General features: G+C 35.7%; 1 long non-coding RNA gene across 1 annotated transcript; it reads right to left on the reverse strand.

Annotated features, from left to right (window-relative positions):
* Positions 1 to 9,938: 9,938 nt before the first annotated feature.
* LOC127127034 (uncharacterized) lies at positions 9,939 to 11,101 on the reverse strand. The gene is made up of 2 exons (XR_007805202.1): positions 10,692 to 11,101; positions 9,939 to 10,183 (listed from the first exon to the last, which is right to left on the reverse strand). It is a non-coding gene; the product is annotated as an uncharacterized LOC127127034 (long non-coding RNA).
* Positions 11,102 to 16,805: the final 5,704 nt, after the last annotated feature.

Below are 16,805 nucleotides of genomic sequence, written 5' to 3' on the forward strand. Positions count from 1 at the left end.
TGTTTGTTAATTGGTCCTTAGAAATAGCATTGATCTGTTATTTGATTAATTAGCTTAACTAGGACTTAATAGATAATTTAGAAATTAAATAAAGTAATTAGAAATGCTAGGTTAGAAATATTAAAATCCTAATTAGAAAAATGTTTGGGTTAGAATAAAAAATTAGAATTAAATAATAGTTTTAGAATTTTTAAGTTAATTAGAAAGTATTAGAAATATTCTTAGAAATATAATTAGAAATATTAGCTTTAGTTAGAAATTTGGATGAGGTTTTAGATTTAGAATTAATTTTAATTAGGATCTTTATAATTAGAATTTTAATTCGATTAAACTATAATAATTGAGATGGTTGTTTTACCCATAGACAAAATCACGTCGCTTTCATCAATTTTAAAATAATCCGAGCCGATTTCAAAATAAATCACATACTTCTCGATTCAAAGTCGAGCCATTTTTTTTCAAATACCTTTGTAAGTCGATCGCTTTCAAGCATCGCCATCAACCTCACATAGCTTACTCTTGGGCTTTCTTACAATGAGACCTATTCGGTTATTGAATAGTCGAGTAGATGATTGATACACTAAAATAAAATTCAATTTATTCGCAAACACAATTTAAAACATCGATTCAACATCGAGTATTGTTATTTAAAATTAATTAAAAAGTACCTAATCACGATTAAATACCATTTCATAATTTGGAAATAAAAAGGGGATGGTTTTGAGTTTTCAACTCCTCTCCTCGATTATTCGAATATGAGTTCTCTTACTCGGTTAGTCGAATAATCGTCATTTCTAAACCCACTTAAGCATGATTAAATCAAAACATTCTTACAATAAATAAAAATGTGAAAAGGGGGATGGTTTTGAGTTTTCAACTCCTCTCCTCGATTATTTGAATACGAGTTCTCTTACTTGGTTAGTCAAATAATTGTCATTTTTATCCGCTTAAACATAAACACAATCAAACCGAATCATTTTTGTAACAAGAAACCAAAAGGGAGATAACTTTGAGTCTTCAATTTTTTCTCCACGACTATTTGAATACAAGTTCTCTTACTCGGTCAGTCAAATAATTGTCATTTCGTTACAAACTTCTAAACTCCGCTTAAACATAAACACAATCAAACTGAATCATTTTTGTAACAAGAAACCAAAAGGGAGATAACTTTGAGTCTTCAATTTTTTCTCCACGACTATTTGAATACAAGTTCTCTTACTCGGTCAGTCAAATAATTGTCATTTCGTTACAAACTTCTAAACTCCGATTAAATCAAAACACTTTCATAATAATGAAATGAAAAAAGAGATGACTTTGAGTCTTCAACTTCTCTCCTCAATTGGTTGAATACGAGTTTTCTTACTCGGTCAGTTGAACAATTGTCATTTCTCCGTAAATCAATAAATCAATCAAGACTGTACGAAAAGGAGATGGTCTTGAGTTTTCAATTCCTCTTCTCAAATGCTTGGATATGAGTTCTCTTACTCAGTCATTCAAGCACTTGTCGTTCATTATAAAAATACATCAACCATGTAGAACCTTATTTTCATAATCACTCAGATGAAAAGAGAGCGGCTTAGAGTCTTCTATTCCTCTTCCCGATTATTAGGATACGAGTTGTCTTACTCGATTATCCAAGTATTCGTCATCCGTTCAAAACACTTTAATTATTATCAAATCCTTTCTATAATTAAGGATGAAAAAGAAAGCGGTCTAGAGTCTTCTACTCCCTTTCCCGACTATTAGGATACGAGTTGTCTTACTCGACCATCTGAGTGATCGTCATCCAACCAAAAACATCTCAATAAATCAAAACATTCAACATATTAATCTAACTTGTCACCTCCGTGTGACCAAAACTCTTTTTAGAAAGAACAATGTTTAATCCTTTCTAACGCGCACAACAAACTAGTGTTTAAGCCTCCGCCGAGAGTAGACAAGCCAGCGTTTAGCCTTTAGAACGCGATCTAAATAGCTGTTCACTAAAAGACACCAACCAGTCGTAGTCCCCGAACTACGAATGCTCTGATTTCCTTATTGCCATAAGGATGCGTAGGCAGGAGATTGCTGTATCTTCGCGAGCACACTAATAAAAAACCTCCCCTTTCCTTTTCCGAGGTTCCCATCCATTTCAATTTCTAATATTTTATAACCCAAAGATAACAAACAAACATAAATTAACACACGAAACACACATTAGAACTAAAAGGTTCCCGTTGAGTACAACGGACGTAAGGGGTGCTAATACCTTCCCCTTACGTAAACCACTCCCGAACCCAAATATGGTTGCGACGACCATTATTCTATTTCCTAAAGGTTTTATCGATATTTTCCTATCCCTTCATTGAGATAAATAAAGTTCGGTGGCGACTCTGTTCGAACGTAATTTTTTCCGCGACCATCGCGAGGAATCGTATTTTTCGAGATGCGACAGATGGCGACTCTGCTGGGGACTAGCTCCAAGCAAAAGAGAGTGAAGCCTAATTTAGTTCAGTTTCTGTATTGTGTGTTAATCTTGTTTGTTTGATTGCTATTTTTATTCTGTTATTATTATTCTGTCATTATTATTCTGTCATTATTATTCTGTCATAATTATTGTATTGTGATTTATTGACTATGTCTTATTTGGGGCACTCTGGTTGGTGATACTTGGTGAGATAGGCTCTCCACCCGAGTCTGAGAAAAACCATAAGATTAAGTTGGTGGTTGCATAGTGGGAGCCCACAAGGAGTCTTCCTTGTTGGGAAGAAACGAAGACCCCGCCTAGAGGAGATTCTCTTGAGATATTATTGTCCGATGAGTCTTCGTCACGACGATAGTATTTTCAAGTTGGATCAATGACTCTAGGGACCTTTTACCCCACTCTATCAGGCGGTTATGTAGTATTAACATACGAAGTTTCAGACTTGTTGGGTTAATACGAAAGCCCCAATCAGATGAGATCCCTTGGACGTATTACTATCTTACAGTAATATTTCCAACCTCGATCTATGACTCTGAGAACCTTGTTAGAACCCTGGACTCGAGAGTCGTGTAGTAGAATCCTCATGGAGTTTTCCTTGTTGGGATAATACGAAGACCTCACCTAGACGAGATCTTCTTAAGGATATTATTGTCCGACTAGTCTTCGTCACGACAGTGACGTTCTCAAGAAATATCCGTGACTCTAGGAACCTACCAACTGTAGAGCCTACCCATGGGGTTCCATTAATCAGAGATACCTGTCATTTACCCGTTATTCTGATCTATCTGAAAACACTTTGAACCTTTGATCCTGAACATGTCACTACACTCATACACATATCATTGCATTTTCATTCATCATCATACATTTCATATCATTTTTCACCAAAAAATAAATACAAAAAAAACTCATCCGTCCTTCGTCCATAACCTGCAGTTGATTTCCCGATACTCATATCAGCCTTGAAGTAGCGCTTGAAAGATCATGGATCCGTTGGAGCAAAGTCATATTGCATTGAGAGGAGATGTGGACTCGATGAAAAATCAGCTAGACCAACTTGTGGAAGCTATGATAGTTTTAGCAAAGAAGGAAGACAACATTCAGCAGACTGCAGTTGTTGAGAATGTTATGCTAGCTACAGTAAATGGTCTTACCCAACCTCAGCTTATGCAAACCCCAGTTGATAACTCTACTGTACTCTACTATTCAGACAGGAAGACATCCTCAACACTGGCAATCGTTGGACTGATTTGTTTCTATTCTTGCATTTGTAGTTTCTTTGTTGTTAAAAGCTGCTTGTGTTTAAACATTGTTGTTTTTAATGGTAATATTGATGAAGTAATGATGCATGTTTTGAATTAATTATCTCGCATTCGCTCATTTTTTCTTCTCTTATATCAAAAAACAAAAAATACATTAGTGTTTCTCCCATACACTTTTCTTTATCATAACCTTTGTTTTAACAAAGATTTGAGGGAGGATGACGAAAACAAGTTACCCATAATTGCTGACTATATGCTTTCGGATAAAATCCTGCTGATGATGTACAGGCATTGTTTGAAATTCCCAAACACTGGAGAGATAAGGAGTTAATCCCTAGTCAAACACTTCGAGCCCAGAAGTAGGAGTTTCTTTCGGATCTAAAAAACCTTACATTAAACCTGGGGTAGGGTAGTGTTCAGTTAATCTGACTACACATTCAAATTACAAGACGAAGCATCCCGTCTGTAGATCAACCACATGATATTATTTGAACACATCCCGAAGTGTCGAAGGAACCTTGAAAAATCAAAAAGTTATGACGGTTGTTCTTCAATGACCAATGACTTGGCAGTCACATTCTAAAAAAGGGAATCAATAAAAAGCCCGCTAAGTCGATACCCCAAAAGGAGACTTAGGCAAAAACCGGGGCAATCCCGATGGACTAAAGCTTCAAAAAGCGGTCCATGCAAAAGTTAGGGATCAAAACAAAAATCAAAGGAGGTCACGAAAACCCTCAACAAAATAAATACAAGACTTAGTGACCACCATATCAAGAATCAAAGGGTCACCAATATCCATGAAGAGCAAAATAAAGTGTCTATCATTTCAAGAGATCTTATACCTGCAAACTCTCTTAAAAGTTGAATGTGTATGACGAATTAACTGAGCATAGGATTGGAGATCATCATGAAGAAGGGGTGGGTTAAAATAAACTTTGAGCCTTACATCCTTTGTTTCAATAGCCATGAACCAAGCCACGTTATAACCCTTAAAAGACCTAATTGAAGTAGGGTTTATTCCGAAAGCATACTACTGCAAGGTTGCGTAAACTGACTCCTAAAGATTTGCTAATCTTCAACATTGATGTCATTACTCTCACTGTGTCTTTCACACTTTAAATTGCTAAATCAGCATTACATTTGGACTCATGGTCCACTCGTCACACATTATCACATCATTCAAATAAATTCTTTTCAAAACTTGCATAAGTATCGCATTAAAATTACCATTTCTGAACAAACAATTTTAACTGCAAGTCAGTACTTGACGTCAGGGAAATTCCAACAATAAGGAACAATCAGAGGAACTTGGATATTCGTTGATGCTAACCCGAATCAAGACTACCTCCGAACCTACGAATCAGGAGCATGCCACCCAAAACATCAAGTTGATCATAGGAAAATTGCTCTAAGAATTGGTCAGTCTTAAATAGTCTCCAACATTTGTTAATAAATGTGCAAATCATTTCAAGAATCAGTTGATCCAGAGCAAATCATCTCAGAATTCTATTAACTAGGGGCAGATCACCTAGAGGTTCTGGTGGCTAGGGGCAGACCCCTTCAATATTCAGTTAGGGTGAGTTAAGTCGCTTCAACGCTCATACCGGGGCAAGCTACCTCAAGAGCACAGAAAGTCAACCACTCCAAGAGTCGGTTAACCAAGGATAAATCCTTTCATGGATCAAAATTCTGGGGCAATCCATCTCCAAATTACGGTACAATTGCTTTCAAAATCCTTTCAAGGTAAACATTTTGCATAGACCCATCACATTGGGGCAAGATGAGCCATATAGGAGCGAGTCCTCTCCATGTTTTCAAGCAATTCAAGCAAAAGCTTTTTCGCAAGTCAGCAAATGCCGAGTTCAAGAAGAGTGTCGGGGAATCACGCTATCACCCCATAAAATAACCTTTTGACAAACAAAAGCCTTTCTGCAAAAAAACCCCTTCTCTTCCAATACCCGCGCAGGGGCATTTTGGAAACCTTCCAATCATTACATAAATCATCATCATGCATTAGTCATGTCGCCTTGCTCTAGCATAAAGCCATGCATATCATATCATTTATTAGGCATAACCCCCCATAACATGAACCTGACATCAAAAAGCCTTGAAACCCAAAATCTGACACCAAAGCCCAACATCGCTTGGCCATTTCGAAGTCCAGTTCTCGTCTGGCAATTTATTTCAAAGTCCAGTTCTCGTCTGGCAATTTATTTCAAAACCCAGTTCCCGTCTGGCAACCTTTTTCAAAAGCCCAGTTCCCGTCTGGAAATTTATTTCAAAACCCAGTTCCCGTCTGGCAATTCATTTTAAAGCTCAGTTCCCGTCTGGCAATTTATTACAAAGTCCAGTTCTCACCTGGAAATTTATTTCAAAGTCCAGTTCCCGTCCGACAATTTATTTCAAAGCCCAGTTCCCGTATAGAAACCTTTTTCAAAAGCCCAGTTCCCGTCTGGCAATTTATTTCAAAACCCAGTTCCCGACTGGCAATTCATTTCAAAGCCCAGTTCCCGTCTGGAAATTTATTTCCAAAGTCCAGTTCTCGTCTGGCGATTTATTTCCAAAGTCCAGTTCTCGTCTGGAAAACTATATCAAAAATCAATTCTTGCATGACAAATCATTTGCCAAATACCAGTTCTCGTCTGGTAAATTATCTCTTAATACCAGTTCTCGTCTGGTAGGTCACTTATTTCAATACCAGTTCTCGTCTGGTAGCCTATTTTAAAATAGTCAGTTCCCGTCTGACAAACAAAAACAAATTCACTCCCGTCTGACATTTCAATTATTTTCACCAGTTCGCGTCTGGTAACATACCCTTCGAGTGCTGTCCTCATCTGGCAGTTCAATCTCTTTCACCAGTTCTCATCTGGCAGTTCCCATTTAAAGTCCAACCTCATTGGCAATCAAGAATTAAACCTTACAAAAACATCCAATTACCTAGTTGCATTCCCACATGCATCACACGAATCATCCATACATGGTTTTCCTACAAAGCAAAAAATTAAAAAACACAGTCGTACCAGTCATCAACATACTCATGCATGATACTCCCACAAAATGGGAACTTCAACAAAATAAAAATCATTCGCATTTCTACATGCACAGCCAAATATCCCCAGCAATTGCATACTTGCATGCATCTCATGCATCATCCCATGCATGGTACTCCCACCTAAAGTGGGACATCATACAAAAATCAAATATAAAATGTCAGGATCCAAGGTCCTTCATGTATATCTTGGACATTCCTCATTCCAAATAAAGTTATTACCCTGCACGTGCTCGTGGAATCATTTTTCAGTAAGCCATTTTTTTTCAACTTTATGATTAATAATGATATTCCAAGCATTTTTCTTTACAGTCATTGCTCCCCAAGCAGAGGTTACCATAAAAAGTCTCTTATGAGCTTTTCCCCATGCATAGCATTTCTAGTAAATCTCCCTAAAAAAGAGTCCTTTCTTAAAAATTTCCCCCAACAGACGAACAATCGAGATACTGCTTCATTTATTTGAAGAATCTCATTTATTTGTTTGAGATACTGCTTCATTTATCTGAAAAATCTCATTTATTTGTTTGAGATACTGCTCTAAGTATCCTCGAAGAGTCTTAGATTCAATTAAGGTATTTTTTCCCTTGCTGGAATATCTTAATTCTATCATATAAGATGCTGTTTCGACGCGATACAGAGAATCTCATTTTTACTGTTTGAGATGCTGCTTCATCAATATGAAGAGTCTCATTTCAGATTTTTTAGAGGTACTGCTCTAAGTATCCTCGGAGAGTCTTAGATTCAATTAAGGTATCATTCCCTTGCTCGGAATATCTTAATTCTATCATATAAGATGCTGCTTCGACTCGATACAGAGAATCTCGTTTTTACTATTTGAGATACTGCTTCATCAATATGAAGAGTCTCATTTCATATTTTTTAGAGGTACTGCTCTAAGTATCATTAGAGAGTCTTAGATTCAATTAAGGTATTTTTCCCTTACTGGAATATCTTAATTCTATCGTATAAGATGCTGCTTCGACTCGATATAGAGAATCTCATTTTTACTGTTTGAGATACTGCTTCATCAATATGAAGAGTCTCATTTCAGATTTTTTTAGAGGTACTGCTCTAAGTATCCTCGGAGAGTCTTAGATTCAATTAAGGTATTTTTCTCTTGCTGGAATATCTTAATTCTATCATATAAGATGTTGTTTCGACCCGATACAGAGAATCTCATTTTTTACTCTTTGAGATGCTGCTTCATCAATATGAAGAGTCTCATTTCAGATTCTTTTAGAGATACTGCTCTAAGTAACCTCAGAGAGTCTTAGATTCAATTAAGGTATCTTTCCCTTGCTGGAATATCTTAATTCTATCATATAAGATGCTGCTTCGACTCAATACAGAGAATCTCATTTTTACTGTTTGAGATGCTGCTTCATCAATATGAAGAGTCTCATTTCAGATTTTCTTTAGAGATACTGCTCTAATATCCTCAGAGAGTCTTAGATTCAATTAAGGTATCTTTCCCTTGCTGGAATATCTTAATTCTATCATATAAGATGCTGCTTCGACTCGATACAGAGAATCTCATTTTTATTGTTTGAGATACTGCTTCATCAATATGAAGAGTCTCAATTTATATTTTTTTAGAGGTATTGCTCTAAGTATCCTTGGAGAGTCTTATATTCAATTAAGGTATCATTCTCTTGTTCGGAATATCTTAATTCTATCATATAAGATGTTGCTTCGACTCGATACAGAGAATCTCATTTTTACTGTTTGAGATGCTGCTTCATCAATATGAAGAGTCTCATTTCAGATTTTTTAGAGATACTGCTCTAAGTATCCTCGGAGAGTCTTAGATTCAATCAAGGTATCATTCCCTTGTTCAGAATATCTTAATTCTATCATATAAGATGTTGCTTCGACTCGATACAGAGAATCTCATTTTTACTGTTTGAGATACTGCTTCATCAATATGAAGAGTCTCATTTCAAATTTTTTTAGAGGTATTGCTCTAAGTATCCTCGGAGAGTCTTAGATTCAATTAAGGTATCATTCTCTTGTTCGGAATATCTTAATTCTATCATACAAGATGCTGCTTCGACTCGATACAGAGAACCTCACTTTTACTGTTGAGATGCTACTTCATCAATATGAAGAGTCTCATGCCAGATTTTCTTTATACTGCTCTAGCATCTTGAAAAATCTTGAGTTTTAGCTAGGGATGTCATTCCATTGCTAACATATCTCGACTATGACGTCCAAGATACTGTTCTGACGACTCCTAGAAAATCTTGATTGTTCCATTTTACTGCGGGATGATTTCTTTTTGCCATTTCTCACCGCATTTTCTTCCTTTCATTGCCTAGGACAAAATTTGGGTCTTCTTGTATTTAATTATCCCCCACCGTGAATGCGTAAAGACTACTGTCATTATCACTTACCGGTTTGAGGTAATTAAATAGGGGCAGCTGTCATACCCCAATTTTGTCCGGCCATTTTGGTTTAATCCATGAGATTTCTTTGTTTCAAAAGTCCCATATTTAGATTTTTTGTATTTAAAATATAATTGTGTTTTTTAATTAAAAGTCTCATGTTTAGATTTTTTTTTAGTATTTAAAATAGAATTGTGTTTTTTAAATTAAAAGTCCCATATTTAGATTTTTTGTATTTAAAATAGAATTGTTTTTTTTTAAATTAAAAGTCCCACATTTAGATTTTTGTGTTTAAATTAGAATTGTGTTTTTTTTTTAAATTAAATTACTATACTTAGTTTTCGTGTTTAAAGTTAGAAATATGTTGTTTTAAAAATTAAGTCATTATACTTAAATTAAAAATTTGTTTTTTAAATTAAGTCATTATACTTAAATTATAAATTTGTTTTTTAAATTAAGTCATTATACTTAAATTAGAAATTTGTTTTTAAAATTAAGTCATTATACTTAAATTAGAAATTTGTTTTTTAAATTAAGTCATTATACTTAAATTAGAAATTTGTTTTTTAAATTAAGTCATTATACTTAAGGAAGAAATATGTTGTTTTTAGAATTAAGTCATTATACTTAAATTAGAAATTTGTTTTTAAAATTAAGTCATTATACATAAATTAGAAATTTGTTTTTTTAAATTAAGTCATTATACTTAAGTTAGAAATTTGTTGTTTTTAAAAGTTGAATGATTAACATAAATAAACATTGAGTTAAATTTTGAAAGATTAAAAGGTAATTACATAATTAAAATTTAATTCAATAAGTCCCAAATAATCCAAACACACATTTGTCTAAAAAAAACTAAACTAAGTAATTACAGTGAAAAAATTGCTACAGATGGAAATAGGTTCCTAATGACCAAAACCAAGCAATTAGGATGAAATCACTTTGGACTTAGTCACAAAAACAGGTTGTCTTGAAGCTTGGAGCATCCACCTTCCATTCCATCAGGTCATCTCAGAGCTATGACCTGCAGAGAAAAATAGCTTATTTAAAAAGCACTTTTTAAAAGCACTTAAAAAACTAAAAAATAACTAAACAAATTACGCAGTTTGAACCTTTACACAACAGGTTAACTTGAACATACAAAAAGGCATTGCAATAATAACTAAAAACAGAACAAATCCACAGAAACAACAATCCCACATAATCTGGGATGGGAAAATCGAAAAAGAAAGGAGTTTTTAAAAAACTGATAAAAATTATTCATAAAGGGTTCATGAGGCGTTAAGAGACAACACAACACAGTAAGCTATTTCTTCTAAAACCCTAAAACCAGAACAACAACAAAGCAGCTTTTTTTTCCTAAAACCAGAACAACATGGCAAGAACAAACGCAGAAAAGCTATTTTTTTCAAAACTCTAAAACAACAATAGCAACCACACACAAAGCTATTTCTTCTAAAAAGCCTAGAACACACAACATAAACATAGCAAAAAAGCAATTATTCTCAAAGAGCACCATAACCACACCTTACCAGAAGCAAATCGATAGTGAAAGAAAAGTAAGAGGAAGGAGTGGCTAGTGCGAAGAGGTCACCGGATTCACGACGTTGGCGTCATCGACGAAGCCGCCATCCTCGTCGTCGCTTGCTGAGAAATAGTACATCGGCGCTGAGGTTTGTTTACCGTTGCGGTTAGAGGAGGTCGGAGCAGAAAGCGCGAAGGTTTCACCATTTTGGCATCGCTGACAGCGGCGATACGACAGGGCTCTTCTCCCGGCCGATCTGTTTTTTTTCCTCCTAGCAACTCACTGAACAGGTGAGGAATTCTAACTTCACCAAAGTGAAATTCTGACTTCGTACCCATTCACATAGCAGAATACCCTATCTCTAACTGGGCTTAGCACGCGTGTACAAGGCTCACATGCACCTTTTTCTTTAATTATTGTTTGTTAATTGGTCCTTAGAAATAGCATTGATCTGTTATTTGATTAATTAGCTTAACTAGGACTTAATAGATAATTTAGAAATTAAATAAAGTAATTAGAAATGCTAGGTTAGAAATATTAAAATCCTAATTAGAAAAATGTTTGGGTTAGAATAAAAAATTAGAATTAAATAATAGTTTTAGAATTTTTAAGTTAATTAGAAAGTATTAGAAATATTCTTAGAAATATAATTAGAAATATTAGCTTTAGTTAGAAATTTGGATGAGGTTTTAGATTTAGAATTAATTTTAATTAGGATCTTTATAATTAGAATTTTAATTCGATTAAACTATAATAATTGAGATGGTTGTTTTACCCATAGACAAAATCACGTCGCTTTCATCAATTTTAAAATAATCCGAGCCGATTTCAAAATAAATCACATACTTCTCGATTCAAAGTCGAGCCATTTTTTTTCAAATACCTTTGTAAGTCGATCGCTTTCAAGCATCGCCATCAACCTCACATAGCTTACTCTTGGGCTTTCTTACAATGAGACCTATTCGGTTATTGAATAGTCGAGTAGATGATTGATACACTAAAATAAAATTCAATTTATTCGCAAACACAATTTAAAACATCGATTCAACATCGAGTATTGTTATTTAAAATTAATTAAAAAGTACCTAATCACGATTAAATACCATTTCATAATTTGGAAATAAAAAGGGGATGGTTTTGAGTTTTCAACTCCTCTCCTCGATTATTCGAATATGAGTTCTCTTACTCGGTTAGTCGAATAATCGTCATTTCTAAACCCACTTAAGCATGATTAAATCAAAACATTCTTACAATAAATAAAAATGTGAAAAGGGGGATGGTTTTGAGTTTTCAACTCCTCTCCTCGATTATTTGAATACGAGTTCTCTTACTTGGTTAGTCAAATAATTGTCATTTTTATCCGCTTAAACATAAACACAATCAAACCGAATCATTTTTGTAACAAGAAACCAAAAGGGAGATAACTTTGAGTCTTCAATTTTTTCTCCACGACTATTTGAATACAAGTTCTCTTACTCGGTCAGTCAAATAATTGTCATTTCGTTACAAACTTCTAAACTCCGCTTAAACATAAACACAATCAAACTGAATCATTTTTGTAACAAGAAACCAAAAGGGAGATAACTTTGAGTCTTCAATTTTTTCTCCACGACTATTTGAATACAAGTTCTCTTACTCGGTCAGTCAAATAATTGTCATTTCGTTACAAACTTCTAAACTCCGATTAAATCAAAACACTTTCATAATAATGAAATGAAAAAAGAGATGACTTTGAGTCTTCAACTTCTCTCCTCAATTGGTTGAATACGAGTTTTCTTACTCGGTCAGTTGAACAATTGTCATTTCTCCGTAAATCAATAAATCAATCAAGACTGTACGAAAAGGAGATGGTCTTGAGTTTTCAATTCCTCTTCTCAAATGCTTGGATATGAGTTCTCTTACTCAGTCATTCAAGCACTTGTCGTTCATTATAAAAATACATCAACCATGTAGAACCTTATTTTCATAATCACTCAGATGAAAAGAGAGCGGCTTAGAGTCTTCTATTCCTCTTCCCGATTATTAGGATACGAGTTGTCTTACTCGATTATCCAAGTATTCGTCATCCGTTCAAAACACTTTAATTATTATCAAATCCTTTCTATAATTAAGGATGAAAAAGAAAGCGGTCTAGAGTCTTCTACTCCCTTTCCCGACTATTAGGATACGAGTTGTCTTACTCGACCATCTGAGTGATCGTCATCCAACCAAAAACATCTCAATAAATCAAAACATTCAACATATTAATCTAACTTGTCACCTCCGTGTGACCAAAACTCTTTTTAGAAAGAACAATGTTTAATCCTTTCTAACGCGCACAACAAACTAGTGTTTAAGCCTCCGCCGAGAGTAGACAAGCCAGCGTTTAGCCTTTAGAACGCGATCTAAATAGCTGTTCACTAAAAGACACCAACCAGTCGTAGTCCCCGAACTACGAATGCTCTGATTTCCTTATTGCCATAAGGATGCGTAGGCAGGAGATTGCTGTATCTTCGCGAGCACACTAATAAAAAACCTCCCCTTTCCTTTTCCGAGGTTCCCATCCATTTCAATTTCTAATATTTTATAACCCAAAGATAACAAACAAACATAAATTAACACACGAAACACACATTAGAACTAAAAGGTTCCCGTTGAGTACAACGGACGTAAGGGGTGCTAATACCTTCCCCTTACGTAAACCACTCCCGAACCCAAATATGGTTGCGACGACCATTATTCTATTTCCTAAAGGTTTTATCGATATTTTCCTATCCCTTCATTGAGATAAATAAAGTTCGGTGGCGACTCTGTTCGAACGTAATTTTTTCCGCGACCATCGCGAGGAATCGTATTTTTCGAGATGCGACAGATGGCGACTCTGCTGGGGACTAGCTCCAAGCAAAAGAGAGTGAAGCCTAATTTAGTTCAGTTTCTGTATTGTGTGTTAATCTTGTTTGTTTGATTGCTATTTTTATTCTGTTATTATTATTCTGTCATTATTATTCTGTCATTATTATTCTGTCATAATTATTGTATTGTGATTTATTGACTATGTCTTATTTGGGGCACTCTGGTTGGTGATACTTGGTGAGATAGGCTCTCCACCCGAGTCTGAGAAAAACCATAAGATTAAGTTGGTGGTTGCATAGTGGGAGCCCACAAGGAGTCTTCCTTGTTGGGAAGAAACGAAGACCCCGCCTAGAGGAGATTCTCTTGAGATATTATTGTCCGATGAGTCTTCGTCACGACGATAGTATTTTCAAGTTGGATCAATGACTCTAGGGACCTTTTACCCCACTCTATCAGGCGGTTATGTAGTATTAACATACGAAGTTTCAGACTTGTTGGGTTAATACGAAAGCCCCAATCAGATGAGATCCCTTGGACGTATTACTATCTTACAGTAATATTTCCAACCTCGATCTATGACTCTGAGAACCTTGTTAGAACCCTGGACTCGAGAGTCGTGTAGTAGAATCCTCATGGAGTTTTCCTTGTTGGGATAATACGAAGACCTCACCTAGACGAGATCTTCTTAAGGATATTATTGTCCGACTAGTCTTCGTCACGACAGTGACGTTCTCAAGAAATATCCGTGACTCTAGGAACCTACCAACTGTAGAGCCTACCCATGGGGTTCCATTAATCAGAGATACCTGTCATTTACCCGTTATTCTGATCTATCTGAAAACACTTTGAACCTTTGATCCTGAACATGTCACTACACTCATACACATATCATTGCATTTTCATTCATCATCATACATTTCATATCATTTTTCACCAAAAAATAAATACAAAAAAAACTCATCCGTCCTTCGTCCATAACCTGCAGTTGATTTCCCGATACTCATATCAGCCTTGAAGTAGCGCTTGAAAGATCATGGATCCGTTGGAGCAAAGTCATATTGCATTGAGAGGAGATGTGGACTCGATGAAAAATCAGCTAGACCAACTTGTGGAAGCTATGATAGTTTTAGCAAAGAAGGAAGACAACATTCAGCAGACTGCAGTTGTTGAGAATGTTATGCTAGCTACAGTAAATGGTCTTACCCAACCTCAGCTTATGCAAACCCCAGTTGATAACTCTACTGTACTCTACTATTCAGACAGGAAGACATCCTCAACACTGGCAATCGTTGGACTGATTTGTTTCTATTCTTGCATTTGTAGTTTCTTTGTTGTTAAAAGCTGCTTGTGTTTAAACATTGTTGTTTTTAATGGTAATATTGATGAAGTAATGATGCATGTTTTGAATTAATTATCTCGCATTCGCTCATTTTTTCTTCTCTTATATCAAAAAACAAAAAATACATTAGTGTTTCTCCCATACACTTTTCTTTATCATAACCTTTGTTTTAACAAAGATTTGAGGGAGGATGACGAAAACAAGTTACCCATAATTGCTGACTATATGCTTTCGGATAAAATCCTGCTGATGATGTACAGGCATTGTTTGAAATTCCCAAACACTGGAGAGATAAGGAGTTAATCCCTAGTCAAACACTTCGAGCCCAGAAGTAGGAGTTTCTTTCGGATCTAAAAAACCTTACATTAAACCTGGGGTAGGGTAGTGTTCAGTTAATCTGACTACACATTCAAATTACAAGACGAAGCATCCCGTCTGTAGATCAACCACATGATATTATTTGAACACATCCCGAAGTGTCGAAGGAACCTTGAAAAATCAAAAAGTTATGACGGTTGTTCTTCAATGACCAATGACTTGGCAGTCACATTCTAAAAAAGGGAATCAATAAAAAGCCCGCTAAGTCGATACCCCAAAAGGAGACTTAGGCAAAAACCGGGGCAATCCCGATGGACTAAAGCTTCAAAAAGCGGTCCATGCAAAAGTTAGGGATCAAAACAAAAATCAAAGGAGGTCACGAAAACCCTCAACAAAATAAATACAAGACTTAGTGACCACCATATCAAGAATCAAAGGGTCACCAATATCCATGAAGAGCAAAATAAAGTGTCTATCATTTCAAGAGATCTTATACCTGCAAACTCTCTTAAAAGTTGAATGTGTATGACGAATTAACTGAGCATAGGATTGGAGATCATCATGAAGAAGGGGTGGGTTAAAATAAACTTTGAGCCTTACATCCTTTGTTTCAATAGCCATGAACCAAGCCACGTTATAACCCTTAAAAGACCTAATTGAAGTAGGGTTTATTCCGAAAGCATACTACTGCAAGGTTGCGTAAACTGACTCCTAAAGATTTGCTAATCTTCAACATTGATGTCATTACTCTCACTGTGTCTTTCACACTTTAAATTGCTAAATCAGCATTACATTTGGACTCATGGTCCACTCGTCACACATTATCACATCATTCAAATAAATTCTTTTCAAAACTTGCATAAGTATCGCATTAAAATTACCATTTCTGAACAAACAATTTTAACTGCAAGTCAGTACTTGACGTCAGGGAAATTCCAACAATAAGGAACAATCAGAGGAACTTGGATATTCGTTGATGCTAACCCGAATCAAGACTACCTCCGAACCTACGAATCAGGTGCATGCCACCCAAAACATCAAGTTGATCATAGGAAAATTGCTCCAAGAATTGGTCAGTCTTAAACAGTCTCCAACATTTGTTAATAAATGTGCAAATCATTTCAAGAATCAGTTGATCCAGAGCAAATCATCTCAGAATTCTATTAACTAGGGGCAGATCACCTAGAGGTTCTGGTGGCTAGGGGCAGACCCCTTCAATATTCAGTTAGGGTGAGTTAAGTCGCTTCAACGCTCATACCGGGGCAAGCTACCTCAAGAGCACAGAAAGTCAACCACTCCAAGAGTCGGTTAACCAAGGATAAATCCTTTCATGGATCAAAATTCTGGGGCAATCCATCTCCAAATTACGGTACAATTGCTTTCAAAATCCTTTCAAGGTAAACATTTTGCATAGACCCATCACATTGGGGCAAGATGAGCCATATAGGAGCGAGTCCTCTCCATGTTTTCAAGCAATTCAAGCAAAAGCTTTTTCGCAAGTCAGCAAATGCCGAGTTCAAGAAGAGTGTCGGGGAATCACGCTATCACCCCATAAAATAACCTTTTGACAAACAAAAGCCTTTCTGCAAAAAAAACCCCTTCTCTTCCAATACCCGCGCAGGGGCATTTTGG

This window comes from Lathyrus oleraceus, chromosome 3, assembly GCF_024323335.1.
Source record: "Lathyrus oleraceus cultivar Zhongwan6 chromosome 3, CAAS_Psat_ZW6_1.0, whole genome shotgun sequence".
NCBI lineage: Eukaryota > Viridiplantae > Streptophyta > Magnoliopsida > Fabales > Fabaceae > Lathyrus > Lathyrus oleraceus.